The sequence below is a fragment of the Balaenoptera borealis genome (assembly GCF_965194805.1).
Source record: "Balaenoptera borealis genome assembly, chromosome: 5".
Taxonomy (NCBI): Eukaryota; Metazoa; Chordata; class Mammalia; order Artiodactyla; family Balaenopteridae; genus Balaenoptera; species Balaenoptera borealis.
Genome location: NC_138862.1, coordinates 54,349,658 through 54,375,037, shown reverse-complemented (window position 1 = coordinate 54,375,037; position 25,380 = coordinate 54,349,658). Strand labels below are relative to the sequence as shown.

Genomic DNA, 25,380 nt, shown 5'->3' with positions numbered 1-25,380 from the left:
TCACTGACAAGTCTGCTACTGTTTTCTCAACACCGGTAGTGCAGTGGGCTCTCAATTGTTGGGCTGCTCCTGATCATTTCTTTCTTCCCCACATCTGCTTTTCTGAGCCCTAGATCCCTGAGGTTCGGCAGTGACTCCCATTTAACCTCAGCTTGACCGTTGGCCCTCTGCTCCCTGCCTCAGGATTACTCCCTTTCACGGTGCTACTCCACCAGGTGAACCCACCGGCCAGCAGCATCAGCTGTTCCCTCTGGGACAGAGGAGGCTTCCGGATCGCTTACATGTCACACCTAGGCCCTGGAGAATGTGGGGTACTGTCTCAGGTTCTCTATCTAAGCATGCCATCAGCCATTTTATTCCACCATAGTCACCCCAGATTGGCATGGCTGGTTTTGAGGGATTGCCTCCCAGAGTTCCAGATAGCACTTGGCTTCCCCTTTAATTAATCTGGGGTAACCAATCTGGCCCTCTTGACCTGAGGCCTGATTCAGATCTGTAGGGTTTTTGTAACCTCTCCTTCCCACTGCTCTTTCCCCCTTATTTTCCCCTGTGAGGAAGGAGCCATTCTCATGTGGGAAATATAAGGAGGAAAAAAATAGGTGATCAATTGCCTGTGATCTTGAGTCAAATGCATGTCTCAATTCTAGCTCTCCAGTGCTTGGTGTGTGCTGGGGAATCAAATCCCTTGACTCCTGTGAGTGCAGATGTACAGCCAGGGGCTGTGTTAGCCGGTACTTGGTAGGGAGAGGAGAAGCGACACAAGGCGTGGGAGGAGGGCGTGTCGCAGAAATCTTTGTTAATAACTTAGTAGTGTCAGCGATGGTCCGGGATGCAGCATGGTTGTCATCGAGGAGTATGGACTTGCTTTCACTCACTGTGTTCATCTCCTCAGCTGAGAAATGAAACGAGCTTAATAATTTTTGTTTGCTTTTTGCCTTTAACCCCTTTTAGTGAGAATAGAATAGGAACCAATAGATAAATTTCATTCTTACAGTATTCTTATACAGCAACGATATTAGTTTGCTAGGACTGCCGTAACAAAATTACCACAGACTGGATGGCTTAAACAAGAGAATATATTTTCCCATAGCTCTGGAGGCTGGAAGTTCAAGATCAAGGTGTCCATTACTTTGGTACCTTCTGAGTCCACTCTCCTTGGCTTGCAGATGGCTACCTTCTCCCTTGTGTCTTCACTGGTCTTTCCTCTGTGTACAGCATCCCCGGTGTTTCTTCATCTTCTTATAAGGACACTAGTCATGTAGGATTACGGCCCCGCCTTAATGGCCTCATTTTATATTATTTTTTAAATTTATTTGTTTTTGAATTTTATTTTATTTATTTTTTATACAGCAGGTCCTTATTAGTCATCCATTTTATACACATGAGTGTATATATGTCAATCCCAATCGCCCAATTCATCACACCACAACCCCCACCTCCTGCCACTTTCCCCCTTTGGTGTCCATACGTTTTTTCTCTACTTCTGTGTCTCAATTTCTGCCCTGCAAACCGGTTCACCTGTACCATTTTTCTAGGTTCCACATACATGCGTTAATATACGATATTTGTTTTTCTCTTTCTGACTTACTTCACTCTGTATGACAGTCTCTAGATCCATCCACGTCTCCACAAATGACCCAATTTCATTCTTTTTTATGGCTGAGTAATGTTCCATTGTATATATGTGCCACATCTTCTTTATCCATTCATCTGTCGATGGGCATTTAGGTTGCTTCCGTGACCTGGCTATTGTAAATAGAGCTGCAATGAACATTGTGGTACATGACTCTTTTTGAATTATGGTTTTCTCAGGGTATATGACCAGTAGTGGGATTGCTGTGTCGTATGGTAGTTCTATTTTTAGTTTTTTAAGGAACCTCCATACTGTTCTCCATAGTGGCTGTATCAAATTACATTCCCACCAACAGTGCAAGAGGATTCCCTTTTCTCCACACCCTCACCAGCATTTATTGTTTATAGATTTCTTGATGATGGCCATTCTGACCAGTGTGAGATGATATCTCATTGTAGTTTTGATTTGCATTTCTCTGATGATTAATGATGTTGAGCATTCTTTCATGTGTTTGTTGGCAATCTGTATATCTTCTTTGGAAAAATGTCTATTTAGGTCTTCTGCCCATTTTTGGATTGGGTTGTTTGTTTTTTAATATTGAGCTGCATGAGCTGTTTATACGTTTTGGAGATTAATCCTTTGTCCGTTGATTCATTTGCAAATATTTTCTCCCATTCTGAGGGTTGTACTTTCGTCTTGTTTGTAGTTTGCTTTGCAAAAGCTTTGAAGTTTCATTAGGTCCCATTTGTTTATTTTTGTTTTTATTTCCATTACTCTAGGAGGTGGATCAAAAAAGATGTTGCTGTGATTTATGTCAAAGAGTGTTCTTCCTATGTTTTCCTCTAAGAGTTTTATAGTGTCCGGTCTTACATTTAGGTCTCTAATCCATTTTGAGTTTAATTTTGTGTATGGTGTTAGGGAGTATTCTAATTTCATTCTTCTACATGTAGCTGTCCAGTTTCCCCAGCACCACTTAGTGAAGAGGCTGTCTTTTCTCCATTGTATATCCTTGCCTCCTTTGTCATGGATTAGTAGACCATAGGTGCGTTTGTTTATCTCTGGGCTTTCTATCCTGTTCCATTGATCTATGTTTCTGTTTTTGTACCAGTACCATTTTGTCTTGATTATTGTAGCTTTGTAGTATAGTCTAAAGTCAGGGAGTCTGATTCCTCCAGCTCCGTTTTTTTCCCTCAAGACTGCTTTGTCTATCCGGGGTCTTTTGTGTCTCCATACAAATTTTAAGATTTTTTGTTCTAGTTCTGTAAAAAATGCCACTGGTAATTTGATAGGGATTACGTTGAATCTGTAGATGGCTTTGGATAGTATGGTCATTTTCACAATATTGATTCTTCCAATCCAAGAACATGGTATATCTCTCCATCTGTTTGTGTCATCTTTGATTTCTTTCATCAGTGTCTTAGAGTTTTCTGAGTACAGGTTTTTACCTCCTTAGGTAGGTTTATTCCTAGGTATTTTATTCTTTTTTTTTGCAATGGTGAATGGGATTGTTTCCTTAATTTCTCTTTCTGATCTTTTATTGTTAGTGTATAGGAATGCAAGAGATTTCTGTGCATTAATTTTGTATCTTGCAACTTTACCAAATTCATTGATTAGCTCTAGTAGTTTTCTGGTGGCATCTTTAGGATTCTCTATGTATAGTATCATGTCATCTGCAAGCAGTGACAGTTTTACTTCTTCTTTTCCAATTTGTATTCCTTTTATTTCTTTTTCTTCTCTGATTGTCGTGGCTAGGACTTCCAAAACTATGTTGAATAATAGTGGTGAGAGTGGACATCCTTGTCTTGTTCCTGATCTTAGAGGAAATGCTTTCAGTTTTTCACCATTGAGAATGATGTTTGCTGTGGGTTTGTCGTATATGGCCTTTATTATGTTGAGGTAGGTTCCCTCTATGCCCACTTTCTGGAGAGTTTTTAATCATAAACGGTTGTTGAATTTTGTCAAATGCTTTTTCTGCATCTATTGAGATGATCATATGGTTTTTTTTCTTCAATTTGTTACTATGGTGTATCACACTGATTGATTTGCGTATATTGAAGAATCCTTGCATCCCTGGGATAAATCCCACTTGATCGTGGTGTATGATCCTTTTAATGTGTTGTTGGATTCTGTTTGCTAGTATTTTGTTGAGGATTTTTGCATCTTTATTCATCAGTGGCATTGGTGTGTAATTTTCTTGTTTTGTAGTATCTTTGTATGGTTTTGGTATCAGGGTGATGGTGGCCTCATAGAATGAGTTTGGGAGTGTTCCTTCCTCTGCAATTTTTTGGAAGAGTTTGAGAAGGATGGGTGTTAGCTCTTCTCTAAATATTTGATAGAATTCACCTGTGAAGCCATCTGGTCCTGGACTTCTGTTTGTTGGAAGCTTTTAAATCACAGTTTCAATTTCATTACTTGTGATTGGTTTGTTCATATTTTCTATTTCTTCCTGGTTCAGTCTTGGAAGGTTATACCTTTCTAAGAATTTGCCCATTTCTTCCAGGTTGTCCATTTAATTGGCATAGAGTTGCTTGTAATAGTCTCTTATGATGCTTTGTATTTCTGCGGTGTCTGTTGTAACTTCTCATTTTTCATGTCTAATTTTATTGAGTCCTCTCCCTCTTTTTCTTGATGAGTCTGGCTAAAGGTTTATCAATTTTGTTTATCTTCTGAAAGAAACAGCTTTTAGTTTTATTGATCTTTGCTGTTGTTTTCTTTGTTTCTATTTCATTTATTTTTGCTCTGATCTTATGATTTCTTTCCTTCTACTCACTTTGGGTTTTGTTTGTTCTTCTTTCTGTAGTTCCTTTAGGTGTAAGGTTAGATGGTTTATTTGAGATTTTTCTTGTTTTTTGAGGTAGGCTTGTATAGCTATAAACTTCCCTCTTAGAACTGCTTTTCCTGCATCCCATACGTTTTGGATCGTCGTGTTTTCATTGTCATTTGTCTCTAGGTATTTTTTGATTTCCTCTTTGATTTCTTCAGTGATCTCTTGGTTATTTAGTACTGTATTGTTTATCCTCCATGTATTTGTGTTTTTTACATTTTTTCCCCTGTAATTGATTTCTAATCTCATAGCATTGTGGTTGGAAAAGATGCTTGATATGATTTCATTTTTCTTAAATTTACCGAGGGTTGATTTGTGACCCAAGATGTGATCTATCCTGGAGAATGTTCTGTGTGCACTTGAGAAGAAAGTGTAATCTACTGTTTTTGGATGGAATGTCCTATAAATATCAATGAAATCTATCTGATCTGTTATGTCATTTAAAGCTTGCGTTTCCTTATTAATTTTCTGTCTGGATGATCTGTCCATTGATGTAAGTGAGGTGTTAAAGTCCCCCACTATTATTGTGTTACTGTCGATTTCCTCTTTTATAGCTGTTAGTAGTTGCCTTATGTATTGAAGTGCTCCTATGTTGGGTGCATATATATTTATAATTGTTATGTCTTCTTCTTGGATTGATCCCTTGATCATTATGTAGTATCCTTCTTTGTCTCTTGTAACATTCTTTATTTTAAAGTCTGTTTTATTTGATATGAGTATTGCTACTCCAGCTTTCTTTTGATTTCCATTTGCATGGAATATCTTTTTCCATCCCCTCACTTTCAGTCTGTATGTGTCCCTAGGTCTGAAGTGGGTCTCTTTTAGACAGCATATATATGGGTCTTGTGTTTGTATCCATTCAGCGAGCCTGTGTCTTTTGGTTGGAGCATTTAATCCATTCCCGTTTAAGGTAATTATCTATATGTATGTTCCTGTTACCATTTTCTTAATTGTTTCGGGTTTGTTTTTGTAGGTCCTTTTCTTCTCTTGTGTTTCCCACTTAGAGAAGTTCCTTTAGCATTTGTTGTAGAGCTGGTTTGGTGGTGCTGAATTCTCTTAGCTTTTGCTTGTCTGTAAAGCTTTTGATTTCTCCATTGCATCTGAATGAGATCCTTGCCGGGTAGAGTAATCTTGGTTGTAGCTTCTTCCCTTTCATCAGTTTAAGTATATCATGCCACTCCCTTCTGGCTTGTAGAGTTTCTGCTGAGAAATCAGCTGTTAACCTTATGGGAGTTCCCTTGTTTGTTATTTGTCAATTTTCCCTTGTTGCTTTCAGTATTTTCTTTCTCTTTTTTTTTGTCAGTTTGGTTACTGTGTGTCTCGGCGTGATTTTCCTTGGGTTTATCCTGCCTGGGACTCTCTGCGCATCCTGGACTTGGGTGGCTGTTTCCTTTCCCATGTTAGGGACGTTTTCGAGTGTAATCTCTTCAGATATTTTCTCGGGTCCTTTATCTCTCTCTCTTTTCCTTCTGGGACCCCTATAATGCGAATGTTGTTGCGTTTAATGTTGTCCCAGAGGTCTCTTAGGCTGTTTTCATTTCTTTTCTTTCTTTTTTCTTCATTCTGTTCCGTGGCAGTGAATTCCACCATTCTGTCTTCCAGGTCACTTATCTGTTCTTCTGCCTCAGTTATTCTGGTATTGATTCCTTCTAGTGCATTTTCCATTTTGGTTATTGTATTGTTGATCTCTGTTTGTTCTTTAATTCTTCTAGGTGTTTGTTGTTTAATTCTTCTAGGTCTTTTTTAAACATTTCTTTCATCTTCTCGATCTTTGCCTCCATTCTTTTTCCAAGGTCCTGGATCATCTTCACTATCATTATTCTGAATTCTTTTTCTGGAAGGTTGCCTATCTCCACTTCATTTAGTTGTTTCTCTGGGGTTTTGTCTTGTTCCTTCATCTGGTGCATAGTCTCTGCCTTTTCATTTTGTGTATCTTTCTGTGAATGTGGTTTTCCTTCCACAGGCAGCAGAATTGTAGTTCTTCTTGCTTCTGCTCTCTGCCTTCTGGTGGATGAGGCTATCTAAGAGGCTTGTGCAAGCTTCCTGATCAGAGGGACTGGTGGTGGGTAGAGCTGGGTGTTGCTCTGGTGGGCAGAGCTCAGTAAAACTTTAATCCGCTTGTCTGCTCATGGGTGGGGCTGGGTTCCCTCCCTGTTGCTTGTTTGGCCTGAGGCGACCGTGCACTGGAGCCTACCTGGCTCTTTGGTGGGGCTAATGGCAGACTCTGGGAGCGCTCACACCAAGGAATACTTCCCAGAACTTCTGCTGCCAGTGTCCTTGTCCCCACGGTGAGCCACAGCCATCCCCCGCCTCTGCAGGAGACCCTCCAACACTAGCAGGTAGGTCTGGTTCAGTCTCCTATGGGGTCACTGCTCTTTCCCCTGAGGCCTGATACGCACACTGCTTTCTGTGTGCCCTGCAAGAGTGGAGTCTCTGTTTCTCCCAGTCCTGTCGAAGTCCTGCAGTCAAATCCCGCTAGCCTTCAAAGTTGACACTCCAGGAATTCTTCCTCCCATTGCTGAACCTCCAGGCTGGGAAGCCTGACATGGGGCTCAGAATCTTCACTCCAGTGGGTGGACTTCTGTGGTACAAGTGTTCTCCAGTTTGTGAGTCACCCACCCAGCGGTTATGAGATTTGATTTTATTGTGATTGCGCCCCTCCTACCATCTCGTTGTGGCTTCTCCTTTGTATTTGGAGGTGGGTTATCTTTTTTGGTGAGTTCCAGTGTGTTCCTGTCGATGATTGTTCAGCAGTTAGTTGTGATTCTGGTATTGCAAGAGGGAGTGAGCACGTGTCCTTCTACTCTGCCATCTTGAACCAATCTCCAGTGGCCTCATTTTTTACATTAATCATTTCTGTAAAGACCTTATCTCTATATACAGTTACATTCTGAAGTAATGGGAGTTGGGACTTCAGCATTTGAATTTTTTGGCTGGAAACAGCTCAGCGCATAAGAGCAACTGTATTCTAGGGAATTCAAAGTACTTTTAAATCAAAATCGTTACTGAAACAAATGTTTGTATTATCGCTACTTTTCAGACAGTAATATTCAAGAGTAGGGAATGGTTTATCAGAGGTTCCAAAGCTCAGGAGAGAAAGTGAGAACTTCATTTAATCCACTTAGAATGAATGGAATATATGCTTTTGCAATTTTATTTTGTTCTTTTAATTACATAAATAATGTGCTAGGTGGGAAAATTTCAAAGTGTACAGAAAAATGTAGAGTTGCTGTCTACTTTATATTGTCTCCCTTTCCCCCAGAAGTTAAATACTGTTAATATTTTAATATCTATTTATCCAGAAAAACGATATTTATACACAAACACATTGTGAAGATTTTTAAATTTTGATTTTGTTTTTACAAAGTGTGATAATATCGTAAGTGTTGTTGTCTGGCTTGCTTTTGTCACTTAACATGATGACTTGGAGTTCTTTCTATGTTAGTATAAGGCAAAGTTTCTCAACCTTGGCACTATCATTTAGGACTGGATAATTCTTTGTTTGGGAGAGAGGTGTCCTGTGCATTGTAGAATGTTTAGCAACATCCCTGACCTCTACTCATTGGATGCTAGTAGCACCCCCACCCCTTCTATTTGTGTCAACCAAAAATGTCCCTCGCCATTCATTGCCAAAACTGTTCCCAGCTTGAAAAACCACTCGTGTAGAGATTTCCGTAATTTTTAGAAACTGCTATGCAGTATCCAGAGTATGGGTCATACCATAGTTTATTTACCTCTCCTCCTGTTGTTGGACATTTAGAATATTTCCATTTTATTACCATTAGGAGCAACACTGAACTGACCATCCTTGTGTGTGACTCTTTGTTACACGTACTAACATTGCTTTAGATGAAAATACCTGGAAATTTAATTGCTGGGTCAAGGATAATGCACATTTTATATTTTGATAGATGCTGTCAAATTATCCTTCAAAACCTTTGTTTTTAATTTACATTTCCAAAAGTGAGTGTTCTTTCCTTTGCCTTGCCGACACTGAATAGTATCAAACCTTTTATTTTTCGTTAGTGAGACTAAAAATTTTTATCTTGTTATATTTCCCTAATGACTAAAAGTTGAGCATCTGTGTACTTTATTTCCAATTTTGTGATCTGTTCAAATTTCTTACGCTCTACCATTTTTATGGATGATCTGATTTGTAGGAGTTCTTCATATGTATTCTGACTCCTAATCCTTCTACTGCTACATACATTGCAAATATTTTCTCCTAATCTGTTACCTGTTTTCAAACTTTGTTAACACAGCCTTTTATGATCATACATTTAAATTTTTATACAGTTAAGCATTTGAATCTGATTTCAGAAAGCACTCCAAACCTCTATTGCATAATACTTTATATTTTTATTCTTCTTTATGTATTTTTATCTTGCTTCACATTTTACCATTTAGATCTTTAATTGTCTCTAATCTATTTTTTTTGTAAATATTTTTATACAGGGTATTTTCATTATTCTTTTTTTAAAGGTATATTTTATTTATTTATAAATTTCTGTATCTATTTATTTTTGACTGCGTTGGATCTTTGTTGCTGCACACAGGGTTTCTCTAGTTGTGGCGAGCGGGGGCTACTCTTTGTTGCAGTGCGTGGGCTCAGTAGTTGTGACACGTGGGCTCTAGAGTGTGGGCTTCAGCAGTTGTGGCGCACGGGCTTCGTTGCTCCGTGGCATGTGGGATCTTCCCAGACCAGGGCTGGAACCCGTGTCCCCTGCATTGGCAGGTGGATTCTTAACCACTGTGCCACCAGGGAAGTCTCTTTTCATTATTCTTGAACCAAGCATTTACATAAACAAACTTGAAGCTGTATGATCAATTTTTATTTGGGCTGTTCTGTCCAATACAAATGTGATGATAGAAAACAAAATTTGCATTTCTATCCATATTAAAATTATTTACAGATCTCCTATCTCTCTTTTATATAGAGAATTCATGGCACTTAGGGCAGGTGAATTTCTGAGTGTTGTTCCCATTGCTCTCCTGTTCACTGTTTGGCTACATGTGGATGGAGTAGAGCAGTCTCTGAGCGGGGAGCAGAGGAGCGGGATTATGATGATTGATAACTAGTGGCTCCTTTCCAGAGAGCAGGATCACCTTCCATATGAGGCCTTTGAATTCCTTCTCCATTTTGTTCTGGGCTAGCCCCCCTTTGAAATGTATGCCACGCAAGAGATAGGTCTCTTTTCATTCCCTGGGTTGGTTAATCTGGATGACTTCCAAAGGTGCAGGATCATCACATATTGAAGAACATACTGTTTTTGGATTGCAAACCAAGAGCATGAGGTGAGGCCTGGGAGGGCCCCACTAGGAGGCAGGGATTTGAAAAGGTTCTTGAAAAGAAGCAGCCCGGAGCCCGAAGTTCTAGCAGAGTCAGAAGAAGTCAGTGGTTTCTTTACATCTCATTACCAATTCTGCCCTCACACTGGATGAGTTCAAACCCTTTCATATTCACTGCAGATTAATTAAACTTTGTACTCAGGAAGGAGAACAATGAAGGAAGTAAAAAGAGTCTCAAAGAATATAACACTAGTGAGACTGTACATGAAAAAGGACAAAATAAAAATGTAAGTGGGCGGTGACATCTGTTTCCTCCTCTGACCCTATGTCCTACCAACCCCACGTCTTCTCACTCAGCTCCAGCTACCAGCACCTCCTTGTTGCTCCGTGAATACACCAAAGTGAGCCACTTTGGAAGGGGCACTCTGCCCCCCAATATTCCTGGCCTGCTTACTCACTTTCTTCAGTCTCGGCACACAGGGAGCCTATTAGTGAGACCGCTGAGTCCTGTCTATAAAGTAACACCTCTCTGGTCACCTGATCTGGGTTTGTCTTTCTCTGCAGCATGTCATACCTTTGCTGGGCTGTATACTTAGTTACAATGTGCACATTCACTTATGCACATGGATTACTGTCTGCTTCCCCCACTGGAATGTAAGTGCCTCATCTTTAGTACCTAGAACAGTATCTGGTACTCAATGTGTTTTTCTTCTGAAAGAATGACTAGATTGAGGTTACTCAGCTAAGATGTGGGGGAGGGAAGGCATCAAGTACCATCCTCTGATTCCTAATTCCATCCTTCTTAGGACCCTGAGGTGTTGCATTTAAAATAAATATGTCATTTAGGGATGAGGTAAATGTACTTTTAGTGTATATTTTGTGTGTATTTTGAACTGTGCATCTAACTTGTGGCAGTTTAAAGGGCATGCTAAATTTGCTGAAATAAATGCTGTCGTCAGTAACTTTGGAATTTTGTGAGATCAGAAAGCAGAAACTAGGGGATGTAGTGTTACTATGATAGATTTCCCTGGTCCATGGCTAGCCTGCACCTCTCTATGAGGCCATCCATGAAAATCTTTCTATTTCAGGCTCAGTAAGGTGCACTATTAGAGATTTATCCTTTTGTGAATAATGGAATCAATAAAAGATTAGCAGGATGTTCCTTGAAAACTAACAAATACTTTTTCTTCTGTAGTACCTGTTTCCCAATAATTATGAATATTATCTCCTCAACTTCACATATTGTTATGTGAAAAATAGAATCAACTGTACACATTGTATATATGCAGATGGTCAGATAAAACCTGTGAATCCTGCTTTCCTGTTTTGTGTATTTTGATAGAATGTTTGAATCTTTTTACCATATAAAGGAAGAAAAATGAAGTAAATAGAGAGTATTATATTGAAATCAAATTCATTTCCAAATCCTGTCTTAAAATTGGTGTTCTCAGTGAGCTTATCCTGAGCCTGTCAACCAGTGGAGCTTTCCTACCTTGGAACAAGGAAGTACTTTGGACTTTCCTGAAAACACTTGCTGGCTTTATATTTTAATAAATTATATACATGTCCCATTTGCTCAATGCGGTTGTGATTTTAAAATTTATAGCTGCTTGGGATAGGCCTTTTAAAAATTTTAAATAAATGTTGAAAATGTCAGTTTCATAATAAGATAAAATAAGATAAAATAGGATTTTTTTCATTTGGTTATATTTAGGGCACCATGAATGTTTATCTAGAATAAGGAATATAATTTAACATTTATCAAACTATATTACTAAATGCTGATAAATGAGACTGCCCTTTGCCCTCAAATGATTCTGGTGAAAAAAACATTAAAATAAATATCTGGAATACATGTGAGAAATCACAAAAAGAAAAATAATGAGCAAAATTACATTCTTAATTCTCATACTTAAGCATTGTGCTTTTTCTAAGAGTTCTAACTGCAGAACTATGGCACAAAAGGAGGGCAAACATATGCAGAAAGACAAATTAATAGAAATTTTCTATTAATTTCTCTGCCTGTTCTCTCAGGCAGGAGAGAAGTGGAAATATCTCTAAAGAAACGCAATGAGAAAAGACAATGCAATTACTAAAATTACCAAGCTGAATATTTAAGCTTTATGAAAAATCTAATGTTTCCAGCTTATATATGCACTGGAAACACGATTGCTAGAACTGTCCCATTCCATAATATCTACTCTTATTAAATGGTATAAAGAGTAAAGTAAGAATTAACTTGGATTATTTAATAAATAGTCTCATCTCTAATAGTGAGTTGTTTGCATTTTTTCTTGAAAAATCTTTTGCCTATTTTTGAACAATTCATTGTTTGCTTTATTATCAGTTATGACAGGATCATCAGCTACAGGCTTCCTTCTGCAGGGATGATACTCAGGAATAGGTTAACTGATGCTTTCTTGGAAACTTTATTCCAGGCGGGATTTGTAATGCTGTGGCTCTTTGGTTCAGCCTAAATCTCATCTGTTTAATAGTTTTACTGACCAAATGAGATACTTCTGGAGATTCATTGAGAGCCTGTCAATTCAGTGGGAATCCTTAGATATAACAGCATTGCTACATGGCGGATCCAGAAGACACCACTCATTTGTTGATGATTGTGAAATGAAGTAGAAATGGTTTCCAGTGAATGTAAGATGAGAGCTAGGGCTAGAGATGATATTTGCAGAAAACAGTGCCCATAAAACTGTCAGAAAAATAAAATTTCCTTTGAAGAAAAACTAAAAAAAAAAAAACTTTCTACCTAAGCCCAACTTACATGACTTATGTGGTGGTGGTCATTTTCAAGGCAGTATTCCCTCCCTCCTCCCCCATAGGTAGCAACTAGGTATTTGGATAGGCAGTAGAGCCTAAGTATTTATTTCTGAAAAGATATACAAGAAAGAATGACTTAGAAACTAGAATGATTTTCTCTTTCTCTTTCCTTTCAAAATATTCATACACTTGCTCTTCCCTCTGCCAGGCACACGGTGTTGGATATCAGCCTGTTACCAAGGATAATATCAGGATTGCACACTTCTTTCTTTTATAGGGCATTGACTCTGGAAACACACTTCTTTCTGTGTGTCATTCTTTTATAGGGCATTGACTCTGGAAATAATCTCCGACAATTACTACTGTTAGTTACATAGTATGACAGAGACCCTTAGACTATTATCCTTCCATGGCATTTTCATTACAAGTCCCATTAAGATGTGATTTATTGTTTCAAGTACCTCATACTTTATCCGGAATCGCTGTTCAAGGCTGATATTATAAACCACTCCATAGCTTTCTTTTTTGATCTATTAAACAAAACAAAGGCTCTACTGTCCAAAATCTGTGTATATGTCATAGTAAAAGAATGCCTATTGAGTCTTTGAAAGAAACTAAACTTTTACATGAGACTGCCTTTAATGGAACTCCTGCTGGTCATTTATTTTATTTTTGTTGGCATTAACCAGCACAGCTACATTCTCTCAGGCCTTTCCCCCCAGATCTAAGTGCTTCTGTAGAATGTAAATTGTTTCAGGACAGGAGCTACATCTTTTGAAGGTGCCGTTTAAATTTATCGTATTTAATATCCATGGATGCAAAGTATTAAGTGATGATGAATGTAATGAAGATGAGTCTAGGTTTTCTTTAACTCTAATTTATTGTGAGAATCATAACAACACCAGTGCTTTTAGTCTCGAAGATCCCCCTGCCTCGTAGATAATTTTATAAACTGTCTCAGAACTTCTTCCTTTGCCCTGATTAGTTTCTGCATGTGTGTGCAGTGGACCACCAGGCTCAGTGTCTTGAGACAGGACAGAGCTTGGCAGGGACTTAGGTAGAAAAGAAGTTCTCAAAGTGCTGGATTTCCTCCAGCCCCTTTCAGGAGACCAGGCTCTCAGGCTGTGTAACCGAGTGGGCCTGTGGAGTCTCTAGGTTTCCACCTACCTCGGTTCCTGCTTGTTGCTGGTAGATGATGAGGAGCCCAGCTCCCGGCCCAAATCTTCTGTGTGATTTGTTTTAAGCCTGACTGTAGGAAAAAACAAAGCCCGCCAAGCAAAGCTGCCTTCCTCACACCCGGCTTGGTGCAAAGCTAATGTATTTGCAGTGTCTGGAGGGAATAACAGCTGAGGACTCCAGCCCCCTGGCTGGCCATGCTCTCAAGTATTTCTGCATTCCTAGCCCAGGCACCTCCATTTGGAGGTCTCTTTATTGGGGGCCTTTGGCAGAAGCCTTTCTCAGGTGCCTCTGCAGAGACCTCCTTGTCTAGGGAAGGGGGGAAGGCTTGAAGACACTTTTTCTCCATCTGACCCTGTACTTAGTACTTTTTCATTCCTAACCCTTCCCTCTCCCCCTCTTTCTGGCCCTCAGGTCCATAAAAAGCTCAAGAGTCTTTTATTTTGGACTCTCTTGGCAGTGAGATGATTCCCATCTGGGCTTATTCACCAGACCCTGACCTAGGGCTGATCCATGGGGAAAAGTGGTACAGTGAGGGAGCTGGCACTTTCCCTATTTGACCTCTTGATTATACTGTCACAGTAAATTATTAAAGGCTTGACTGTTTCATTTTGGCTTGTTATCTTAATTGACCACTCTACCACCACTCAGCTCAACTCAGCTCAGCCCTTGACAGTTGATATTACTTTCATGTAGCATTGTCTCTCACCTTACCCAATTTCACATCTGAATTTTAAACATCAGAATTTGAACCAGAAGTCTAACCATTGAACCATATCTTGGAGTAGTGTACAGAGGGGGGAATCCACTCTTGACCATTACTAGGACAACTGGTTTTATAGGTGAAGCCAGTCATTAAGACTCACTCATGAACTGTCTTCCTTCATCTGTCTGCCATGGTTTACCTTACCTGCAATGTAGGTAGAAATTTTAACCAGTAATATCTTTAATTAAATAATAATGAACATTTATTGAATGAACACTTTGTGGCATACACTGTGCTGGGCATATAGTAATAAAAAAAATCTCACAGGTTCTGTATAAAATATTGGAGCAAAATGTGGGTGGGTAATGCTTAAAAGCAGATGAGTAGAGAGCTTCATGTTTGCAGATCATTTTTTACAATAGCAAGGTGCTGACTAGTTGTTGGTGGATGTGGAGATGAGTAGGTGACTAGCAAAGACTGAGTGGCTAGCAAAATTTAGGTATCACTATCCTGGCCGTGTAGGATGGAGAGCAGGGCGTGGTACTAATTTCACCATGTCACTGAAATGTCAGATGGGAAACAAATCAGATTAGACATATACATGGAAACAATATCGCAGGTATCAGAGAAGGTCCTTGTAGTATGAAGAGCTGCTGTGTATATTAATATCCAGTCAGCCCGCCTAATCCCATAAACAGACTCTAACCCTAAAGCATCCACCTCAACCCTGTACATACAACCAGAGGCTGCTCGGCAAGGCAGTGAGGTTGCTAATTTATCTGTTGACCTGATGAAAATTGGCTTATAAACTGGGTCAGGAGGAGGGCATCAATCACTCTAGTTGTACAAGCTTAGTAAGTGGGAGAGAAATTTGAGCAAGTATTGAAAGATCATTTATCACTGGCCCGTCTGTTGAGTGAAAAGGTTATGGACCTTAAATATATTGAAATACAAGGACTTCTGCTTCCTGTTTTGAGGTAGAAAGTTGAAAAAGACCATCGATTCCACTGTGAATGAGAACAATCCGATAAATATGAATAGCAAAGAGCTAAAGGATTACAAGTGAATTAAAGTCTAGAAAGGAATCATGATCCTTCCTAGCAGCGAAGGACCCATGACTGCTCTTTTCCCTGAGGAACAGCAGAAAGAGGCACCAACTCACCTCAAATTGGATAGGAAGAAACCAGATGAACTTCTAATAAACATTTAACAATGCCTGTTGGATTAGACCCCAACGAGCCCTGGTCAGAGAGCAAAGCCATGTCTACCTCCCAGTTCTTGCCACTGAGAGCAGAGGCAGCATGCTGAAGGGTGGGAGCAAAGTAGGAGAGCTAAGAAATTCCACTGAGGCACACAGTGTCTTTTAGCATATAGGGCAGGTGCATGGCCTAAAGGCTGGAGGCAGGGCCAGAGAGCTGAGAGAAACCCCTTTGGCATACCAGGAATTTACTGATTGCAGCATGGTGGCACACTGAAACCTAGGGGAAGGATAGCAGGGCAGAGAAAGATTTTCATGGTCTGGGATGGGAGAACAGAGGGACTCCACAGAGGTCTTAAAAGCCATTGGATAGATTATAAAGCATAGAGGGACCTTTGAAGCATTGCTTGTGTTCAGATCACAATCCATGATCTTGCCCTTGAAATATTTGAAACTTTTGGTGACTAAAATTTATTAAATACAGCTGCAACAAATCAAAACTCAACTCAACTACAAATTAGATCAACTCAGCCTGGAACTGGCACAGCATCACTTCTCTTGCATTCTGTTGATTAAAGCCAGCTAGCAAGGCCAGCATAAATTTGAGGATAAGATAAATGATCTCCATCTCAATGTGAGGAGTAACATACATGTACAGAGAGAGTAGGCATTGGTGGGACCCATATTTGTAGACTAGTTATGAAATTAAGCAATACATCTATAATAATCCATGGTTTTAAGAATGAACCATATATTTTAAGAACAAACCAGAAGAAATTAGAAAATATTTCAAATTGAATGATAATGAAAATGCAAAATTTGTGGAATGCAACTAACACACTACTTAGAGGAAAATTTGTAGTTAAATGCTTATATTAGACAAGACAAAAGGTTTAAAATGAATGATCTAAGTTTCCTACTTAAGAAAGTAGAAAAACAAAAGCAAATTAAATCCAAACTAAGAAGAAGAAAGTAATTAATAAAGATAAAAGCAAAAACCAATAAAATATAAAACGGGCAAACAATAGAGAAATTTAACAAAGAAACAAAAGCCAAAAGCTAGTTCTTCAAAAAGATTAAGAAAGTCAATAAAACCCCCTAACAAGATAGCTCAAAAGAAAAAGAGGGGAACCCCCTCAACACACACACACACACACACACACACACACACACACACACACACACACACACACACAAATGATCAATACCAGGAACTGAAAATGGGACATCACTGAAAGGAAAATAAAGGGATGTTATAAACAACTTTATGCCAGTAAATTTGACCATTTAAATAAAATGAATAAATTCTTTGATAGACACATATTACTAAAATTGACACAGGAAGAAGCAATATCTGAATAGCCTCATATCAATGAAAGAAACTGAATTTGTAATCAATCACCAGAAAACACCAGGACCATATATTTTCAATGATGAATCTTATCAAACATCTAAGGAAGAGAACTATTGATCTTACATAAACTTTTTCAAAATACAGAGGAAGAGAAAACACTTCCTAACTTGTGTTTTGAACATTTCCCTGATACTAAAACCTGAGACGGACATTTCAGGATAAGGAAAATACAGATGAGTATCCCTCATGAGCACAGACACAGAAATCTTCAGTACAATATTAGCAAATAAGTCTAATAATATAAAAAATGTATTCCATTAAAATATGCTGTGGCCATTTATTTAAACTGTAAACTAGTTTCAAAATGATTACCGTAACAAAAACTCTTCATGATAATAGAAATGCCTTTCAGGTAGAACTACAAAACCAGTTGCTGGGTGAGATTTTTAACATGTTAAAGTTAGGCTGCTGCCTTAATGCTGGCAAATGTTTAAACAGTTTGAATTAGTGTCACTTTAGAACCAACCTTCCTCCCTTCCTCCCTTCCTTCCTTCCTTCCTTCCTTTCCCCCATCCCCCCTTCCTTCCTTCCTTCCTCCCTCCCTCTCACCCTCCCTCCCTCCCTCCCTTCCTTCCTTCCTCCCTGCCCCCTCCCTTCCTTCCTTCCTCCCTCCCTCCCTATCTATCTATCTACATCTATCATCTATCTAGTTAGCATTATTCTGTTTTCTTTAATCATGTTCTTGTTATCTACTGACAAGTTTTAGTAGGCTTTGTCTTCCTACATTAGTGCTTCCTAGAATGTGTTGATCCTTAATTCTATGACCTATACAGGCAGGCCTTGCAGAGCCTTATTGGTCCAGGTATGTGCGATGCTAGCATAGTGGACTACTTTGGAGCCTGCCTTTGTTGGTATGGTCCCCAAACTTACTGCTTTGATTTCACACACTTTAAGAAGAATGTGGATCTTAACTATAGGTATTCTTGAAGAGATAAACATAGATCATATAGTGTGTTATAAAGCAAACATCCATCATTAAAGCAGCTGCTCAGAAATATTTTCTCTGTGCCATTTTCTCCTTTTCTCTTCTTCCTTTTCCCCACTTATCCATTTATCTGTTTGTCTTTCTGTTTGTCGGTCTGTCTCTCTACCCATTTACTGCTCCATTCATTCTCACTCTCTTTCCGTGCATTCATGTTTATTTACCATACACATTTTCTTTTCCCTCTCCTTTTCTTTAGTTGAGATATCTATAACTATGTATCTCTCTCTATACAGACTGTGTGTATATATCTCTACACACACACACACACACGCACACACACGCAAGCAGCCCTCCGTATCTGCTGGTTCTGCATCTGTGGATTCAACCAACCACTAAAAAGCTAAAAAGCAAAACTTGAATCTATATGCCAGCAACTATTTACATATCATTTACATTATATTTACAACTAGTTACATAGCATTTACACTGTATTAGGTATTATAAGTAATCCAGAGATAACTTTAAGTATATGGGAAGATGTGCATAGGTTATCTGCAAACTGTATGCCATTTCATATAAGGGACTTGAGCATCCTGGGGTTTTGGTATCTGTGGAGGTCCTGGAACCCATCCCCCAGAGATACCAAAGGATGCCCCCCCCCCACCTCTCTCTCTATATGAAAACATTCCCAATATGAAAACTTTTATGTCTTTTGCAGCACCCTTGGAAGTTTAATATAGTTTATGCTGTATTTTCTTTTTGACTTTTCCTTTCCTCCTTTCTTTTTCTCTTCTTCTCTTCCCTTCTTCTCCCTACCTTCTCTCTTTGCTTCTTCTTTTTGTGGGGATAAACACCCTGGGATTCTGGTAAGCAAAAATTTCCAGCTAATTACATTTCATTTCTCTAAGAGAGGTATTTATTATATGGTGTGTGCTGTTTCATCAGCTTATTTAACCATAGATTTTTTTTTTTTTGAGGGGACATTTTGTGGAAATAATTGTATATGGAAAAAAATTGGGACACTCTGCTCTATTTTAATAAATTCATTCTCTTTTTTTTGCTTTTAAGGTATTTTTCAATAATAAAAACAAAGTAAATGCTCATTATAAATGACAATTTTACAAATGTATAAAGTTAAAGAGTTACAGTTCTCTTATGTTTCAGCTAAAGGGGTGCTCCATGAGGGGAGGGACCATGTCTGTCTGATTCACTGTTATATCCTTTCGTCAGCACATTGCTGGGTACTGAGTAGGCCCTGAATAAATATATGTTGCATTTTATAAATTTGTATACACATATAATGCACATCTATTAATCAGAAGCTAAAATATATTTGCAACTATTCTGCATTTACATATCATATAGTTGTTATTCAGTGACTCACAATGAATTCATAGTCAGTCTATGTAATGTGAAAGTCCCTGCCTAACAGCAGGTGTAATCCAACGCTTTAGACTGAATTATTGCAAGAATTTATGAATACATTCTCAGAAGCAATGGGCTTCTCAGAATCCCCCTCCCCATAAAATAGAATCCCTAATGTAGGGATCCAGGATTCTATTTTCTGCCACCGTCTGAAGTTCACCTATTTCTCTGCATCATTCATGCTACAGGCAGTGGTAGCTGTTCTGTCATTCAGGAAAAATATTAGAGACTTTGAAATCACAGACCTAAATAATTGCTATTCTGTCTATAGGGGGAATCAGTGTTGGCAGCTGCCTTCTAATTTAAAACCACATTACCCTGTATACTGTCTGTAGCAGATCATAATTTAAATTTATTTTGATAACTAGTTCTTTAAATTTGAAAACAAATTCATGGAAGCTATTAAATGTTCGAATAGCATGGAAGAGAATACAATAAAAACAAGTCTAGAGACCCCTACCCACCTAGCCTACCCTTTCCAGAGGCAAATGCTCTAACAGTTTCCTTCCAAAATTTTTTTGATCACAAATTTTAGCTTCCAAGATTGTTCTCTGCGAGAGAGTTAAACAGAGACATACAGAGAAAACACATAACAGGAGACCATTAAAAAAAAAAAAAAAGAAAAAAGAAAATGGAGCCCTCTAGATTCCATATATCAAGATGGGAAATAGAGATTAAAATACACACGTGCATTTGTACTCCAGGCCTCCTGCTTTCCATATTCTCCATGGGGATGTTGAGAATCCCAGCCTATCTTTTGTGAATGAGAACTCATGGAACGGGTGGTTTCTTGGCTATTGCCCTGGTGGTCTGTCATTTGATCACCCCTCCCCGAGAAGGAGTCATGTTACAAAAAATTCCCTACCTCACTGGTAACTGTCTTGTTTCATATGGGTAAAGGATGTTCTCAGTATGATAATGGCAGGTGGGGTGATACAGATTTGGAACTGGACAAGTGTGTGTGTGCTTTCTTTAAACCAGTGGTTCACAATGGAAGCAATTTTGTCTCTCCAGGGGCATTTAGCAATGTGTCTGGAAACATTGTTGACTGTCATGACTGGGGGTGGGTGAGTACTGCTGGCACCTAGTGGGTAGAGGCCAGGGATGCTGCAACATCCTACAAGGCATAGGGCAGCCTCTCACAGCACAGAATTATCTGGTCCAGGATGCAGTACTGCTAAGGTTGAGGAACTCTAAATTAGCTGCTTTGCCATTTGTTCTTTTGGGGACAACGATTTTCATTCAGAGAAACAACTCAAAATAAGCAATAACATCAACAGCAATAAAATCCTATGCAGTTTTCCACTGGGTTTACAGTTCAGGTTCTTGAACCTTGGAACATAATGGAAGAATTTGGTGTCTTACTAGTTCATCCAGAAAATAATTTTTTCATAACATTATCTACCCTTAGCCTTTTCTCTCTCTCTTTTTAAAATAACCTTTCTGATTATATTGCCAATGGGAAAAAAGCAACATATTGCAGGGAGATGCAACTTGAATAGCAGGGAATAATAGCAAATAAATATTCTGTATCTGTTTGAAAAATACTAAAAAAATAGATAGCAAGCCCCATGTTCATTGTCCTTTGCTGAGTTTTATTACCAGCTACTTTTTATCTGGTTATGACCAGAATCTTTACACAGATATCCTCTTTCAGTTAAGTGGTGCTATATAAATCCCTTTCAGGGGGTGAAGCCTGACAACTGTGTTCTGATGGGTTAATTATGTTTAATCTGCTCATTTCTGAATGTCATCACAGATTAAAGCATGTGAAAAATTAAATAATGTGAGATTGCATTGACTCTGGGTTAGAAGATTCTTGACCCATAGTAAATCCTGCCTTTGCTTCATTTTGGAGCATTTTGTTGGCATAGAGGAAAATGTGAAATATTGAACACTTAAAGTCGTCTTAATGAAGGGAATTAGATTGTTGGATCTGCCGTAAGGTGGTTTAGAGGGTGTGGAATACATCCCCTTGAGTTGTTGATGAGGAAGTGGAGACTCCAGCAGGTGAGTGGCTTGGCCTGGGTCACAGGTCAGTGGTGATCCTGGGGCTAGAGTCCAGCCCCGCCCTCCCCCCACCTCATCTGAGTCCTCTGCTCTTTTGGCACTATTTCTGTGCAGGAGTTCATAATTATCACCATGTGACCAGAGCTGCCCAAAGTGAAATATGCCAAGGTCAGACCATCATATCTTGTATGTGTTCTTCACTTAAGATTATTCAGGCTACTTTCGCAGATATTATCTCATGTCAGAAACAACCTTATTACATAAATAGAACAAGAATTATCTCAGTTGATCAGAAGAAATAGAGATATTAAGTAACTTACGTGAAGTTAAATAACAATAAGAAATAGACGCAGATGTCCCAGTTCAGGACTCTCCTCTCCAGTTCCCTGCCGGTTTATTGTAGAGGCAAACAATTCTGCACTGGTCTAAAAATAGCTGCTCTCTATTGGTTGCTTACTGTGTGTCTGGTACTGTGCGAAGTGTATGCATCAGCCCATTTATCCCACACAGTAGCTCTAAGAGGTTGGTATGATTTTTAATCTTATTTGTGTGATGAATAAACTGAGGTTTAGTGAGGTTTTGTAACCTGCTTAAGTTTACACTATTAGTAAGTTTAGGCTAAGATCTGTTTCAATCCAGAGTCCATATATTAACAATTATACTGTACTACCAGCATTGTTCAGTATGGTTTTTCTATGGCTATTTTGTAACCAGTACAATTTCTTGATTGGAGTAGGTATCATATAATTTTATGCATTGATATTCTGATTTTTAAAAAAATTATACGTTTTCACCCTTATTTGTAGCTGATGTTGGAGAGAATGAAGACAATAGGTTAAAGTAATTTTCTCTCTTTCTCCTCCATATTTACCCAATAGCTCCTATCCGATTTTCCCCCCTCAGCATACCTGCATTTACACATTCGATCTAACCTACCCACTGCAGATAGAGCAGGCTTTCTAGGAAAGAAATCTGGTTGTGGTCACTACTTAGGAGCCTTTAATGGATCATCCATAACTTAAAACACTAGGTATTCTAAGATCTGTTCCCTGCTTTATTATGCAATTTAATCTCTTGCCAATCTACCACAGACTCTGCTCTAGCCATCCTGAAGTTTGGTAGTTTCCCAATGACATCATGCTGCTTCATGTGTGTGCATTTTCCTGTTCTTCAAATGACATCTCCACACTGCTACCTGCTTCCTTCCCCAGGCCAATCTGGCCCTTATTTAATTCTTTTTCTTTAAAACTCCCTTCAAGAATATTGCTTCTGAGCTCCCAAAACAGTCAAAACATGGTTCTATCATGGCCCCTATCACTGTCATTGATAACTGACTTTCCTTCTCAAATATTTTATGAGCTATTTGATAGAAAGCACCATTTTTTATGTGTCTTTATTTCCCCAATGCTTAGCTCAGTTCCTGGCATATAATGGCAAGCCAATAAAGTTGAATGAGCATGGTAATATCACAAGAATTTGGGGATTGAGTAGATATGGAAAGTAAAGGAGAGGGAAGAGTGAAAGATCATTCCAAGATATCTCCTTTGGGTAACTGGGAAGATCTTTATGATATTAACTGTAACAGGAGACTTAAGAGAATGATAATGAATCTGGTTGTGAGAAGGAAAGTTGGTAAACTTGAGTTTGCTCATGACTGAAGAATAGCAATCTTCAACCAACTGAATAATATGTAACTAGCAGAGTAGTTAGAAATTTAGGTTTTGGGAGAAAAAACTTGAAAAGGCTCTGTTATCCTTTGTAATTGTAAAATAAATAGACCTTAAGTTCCTCTTTAATGCATGTGTTTATGCAAATGAAAGAGTGGGCTGACTTCCTTGCTCAGACTGCAGGTTTTCTTCTATTACCTTTTTGACATTGCTCATGCAGAAGTAGAAATTGACTCTACACTTTATGAGCAACTGATCTGCAGCAAGTGAGTACACTTTATGAGTTTGGCTGAAATGGAATGCTGTGTACAAATGGAATGTTTTCCGGTAGCTAAATGGCTCTTAATAACATTGTGTAAATATCATTCATTGAATTAGCGAACTAGGAGTAGTTTGCTTTAGGATGATTATGCCTTTAGTTTGTAAGCCTTATTATTTAAGCAGAAAATTTGTTTATGCAACTGGACTTTCTATTCTCAAAGTCTGAGCTGGGGACGCAGTGTAGACTGGAAGCAAAGAACAGAGAATAGAGTCCTGTGATGAGTAAACTCGCTTTGTAAGAATTATACAGATAAAGCAGAAGGGCAGATGGTATACAGTTAGTCATTTTGCTTTTTCTGGAATGGACCTGTCTAGTTACTTCACTACTATTTTATCTCCGACATGCATGCATACCTTTTGGCAAAGTGTAGCCACTATGATTTTTAGTTCCACAAGGATTTTGAAAATACAGAATGCCTCTCTGGCAGAGGGGCTAGTTAGTAGAGCTTAGAATTCTCTTAACAGAGAACTTACTGTGAATGCAGTTTAAATAGAAGAAAGGTAAGCTCATTGCTGGGAAGTAGAACTCTGTCAGGCAAGTGCTGGACAGCAACAATATTTTTGCTTTCTCAGGTCTTCCTGGGAGCACTTCACTGAGCAATCAAATATGAGTATTCTGAAGTAGAGCATGTGTCTGTTGTGGGCTGAATTACGTCCTTGCCACAAGTTGTCTGTTGAAGTCCTGACTTTCAAAATGTGACTGTGTTTGGAGATAGGGTCGTTACAGAGGGAATTAGGTTAAAATAAGGTCCTTAGGGTGGGCTTTAATCCAATAGAAGAGGACATTTGGACACAGACACACACAGAGGGAAGATCATGTGAAGATACAGGGTGAAGCCAAGGAGAGAGGCCTGGAACGGATCCCTCCCTCACAGCCCTCACAAGCGTTCAAACCGAAGACACTTCCAACTTGAACTTCTAGTCTCCAGAACTGTGAGAAGATAAGTTTGTCTTGTTTAAGCCACCCAGTGGTACCTTGTTGTGGTAACCCTAGCGCACTAAAACAGGGTCCTCTCATCTTTGTATCCTCAGGCCTTAGTGTGTGGCCCGGGATATAGGAAGTTCTCAATAAGCATATTTGTATCAAAGGAGTAGAAAGAGGTCATTCTGCTCTTTGTAAAAGGATTAGCACAACTTGGAGGAATGTGCATAATCCACAAACTATTATCCATGTAAAAAAATTCACCAATCAACCAACAGATAGCACAGCTTTAGGTGTTTGGTCTGGTAGTGGGTCCTGTGTGTTGGCTGTGCTCAGAAGGGTGGGCGTCAGCCCTGCTTTCAAAGAGCTCATTGCCTGGGTTTCTTCATCCTGGAACAGACTTAATGAACAGTCTCATGGTAGCCTCATCTGCAAAGGTGGTCCTCCCTCTTTACTCCCTAGTTCTGTCTGTATCAGGAATGGTACTTTTTTTTTGGTGGTGTGGGGGTCATCAGTCTTTTAAATTATAGCCCCATAAACACATTCAAATTTTCCTGCCAGCAGGTAGAGAAGTAGGCTGGCATAACTGGGGATTGTTTTTAGCCTGGGTTCCAGGCCAGTGATCAAATGATCATTCGTGTCCACTGGGATTTAGGTATCCACTCTACATTTGTCAGTATCATTTTAGTGTTCTTTATTTAGACTTGCAGCAAAAGAGAATATTTACCCTGTGCCTGAACTTTAACTGAATTTTCTATGGAGTTGAATTTTCTATGGAGTTGAATGGAGCATAAAATACACAAGCCTGAGTTTAAGTTGGACCAAGAATCTTTTCTCATTTTGAGAGCTGGTAAATTCTCTCTAGCCATCCGTGGATACATCTACATTTCAGTCTTGCTTTCTGGGAATGAGAATTATTCTTCAGTGCAACATTCTCTATGTAGCACATATTTTGGTGACCCTTTATAGCTGCTGCAGCAACCCTAGGCAGTGAATGTAATTGTGCTGAGCCATATTACCTCCTTGTTTTCATCAGTGTTCCTCTTTTGATCCACTTTCTCCTGTTCTTTTCTTACGAATGTTGTGTGCGTAGTGGGTAGATGTTGAGAGGGCTTGGAACTTCTTAATGGCTTTACACTTTCCCAACCTTCCTGT

The 25,380-nt window shown here is 39.0% G+C and overlaps 1 protein-coding gene and 1 long non-coding RNA gene across 2 annotated transcripts in view; one reads left to right on the top strand and one right to left on the bottom strand.

The window, feature by feature from the left end:
* LOC309629290 overlaps nt 1-16,700 on the bottom strand; it is a 255,887-nt gene extending 239,187 nt beyond the window's left edge. The window contains exon 1 of the long non-coding RNA XR_014244974.1: nt 1,469-16,700. This is a non-coding gene — a long non-coding RNA (uncharacterized lncRNA). The remainder of the gene's footprint in view (nt 1-1,468) is intronic.
* The window catches only part of LOC309629284 (uncharacterized protein), a 1,158,831-nt gene that overhangs the window by 360,948 nt on the left and 772,503 nt on the right, over nt 1-25,380 (top strand). The window lies entirely within an intron of this gene.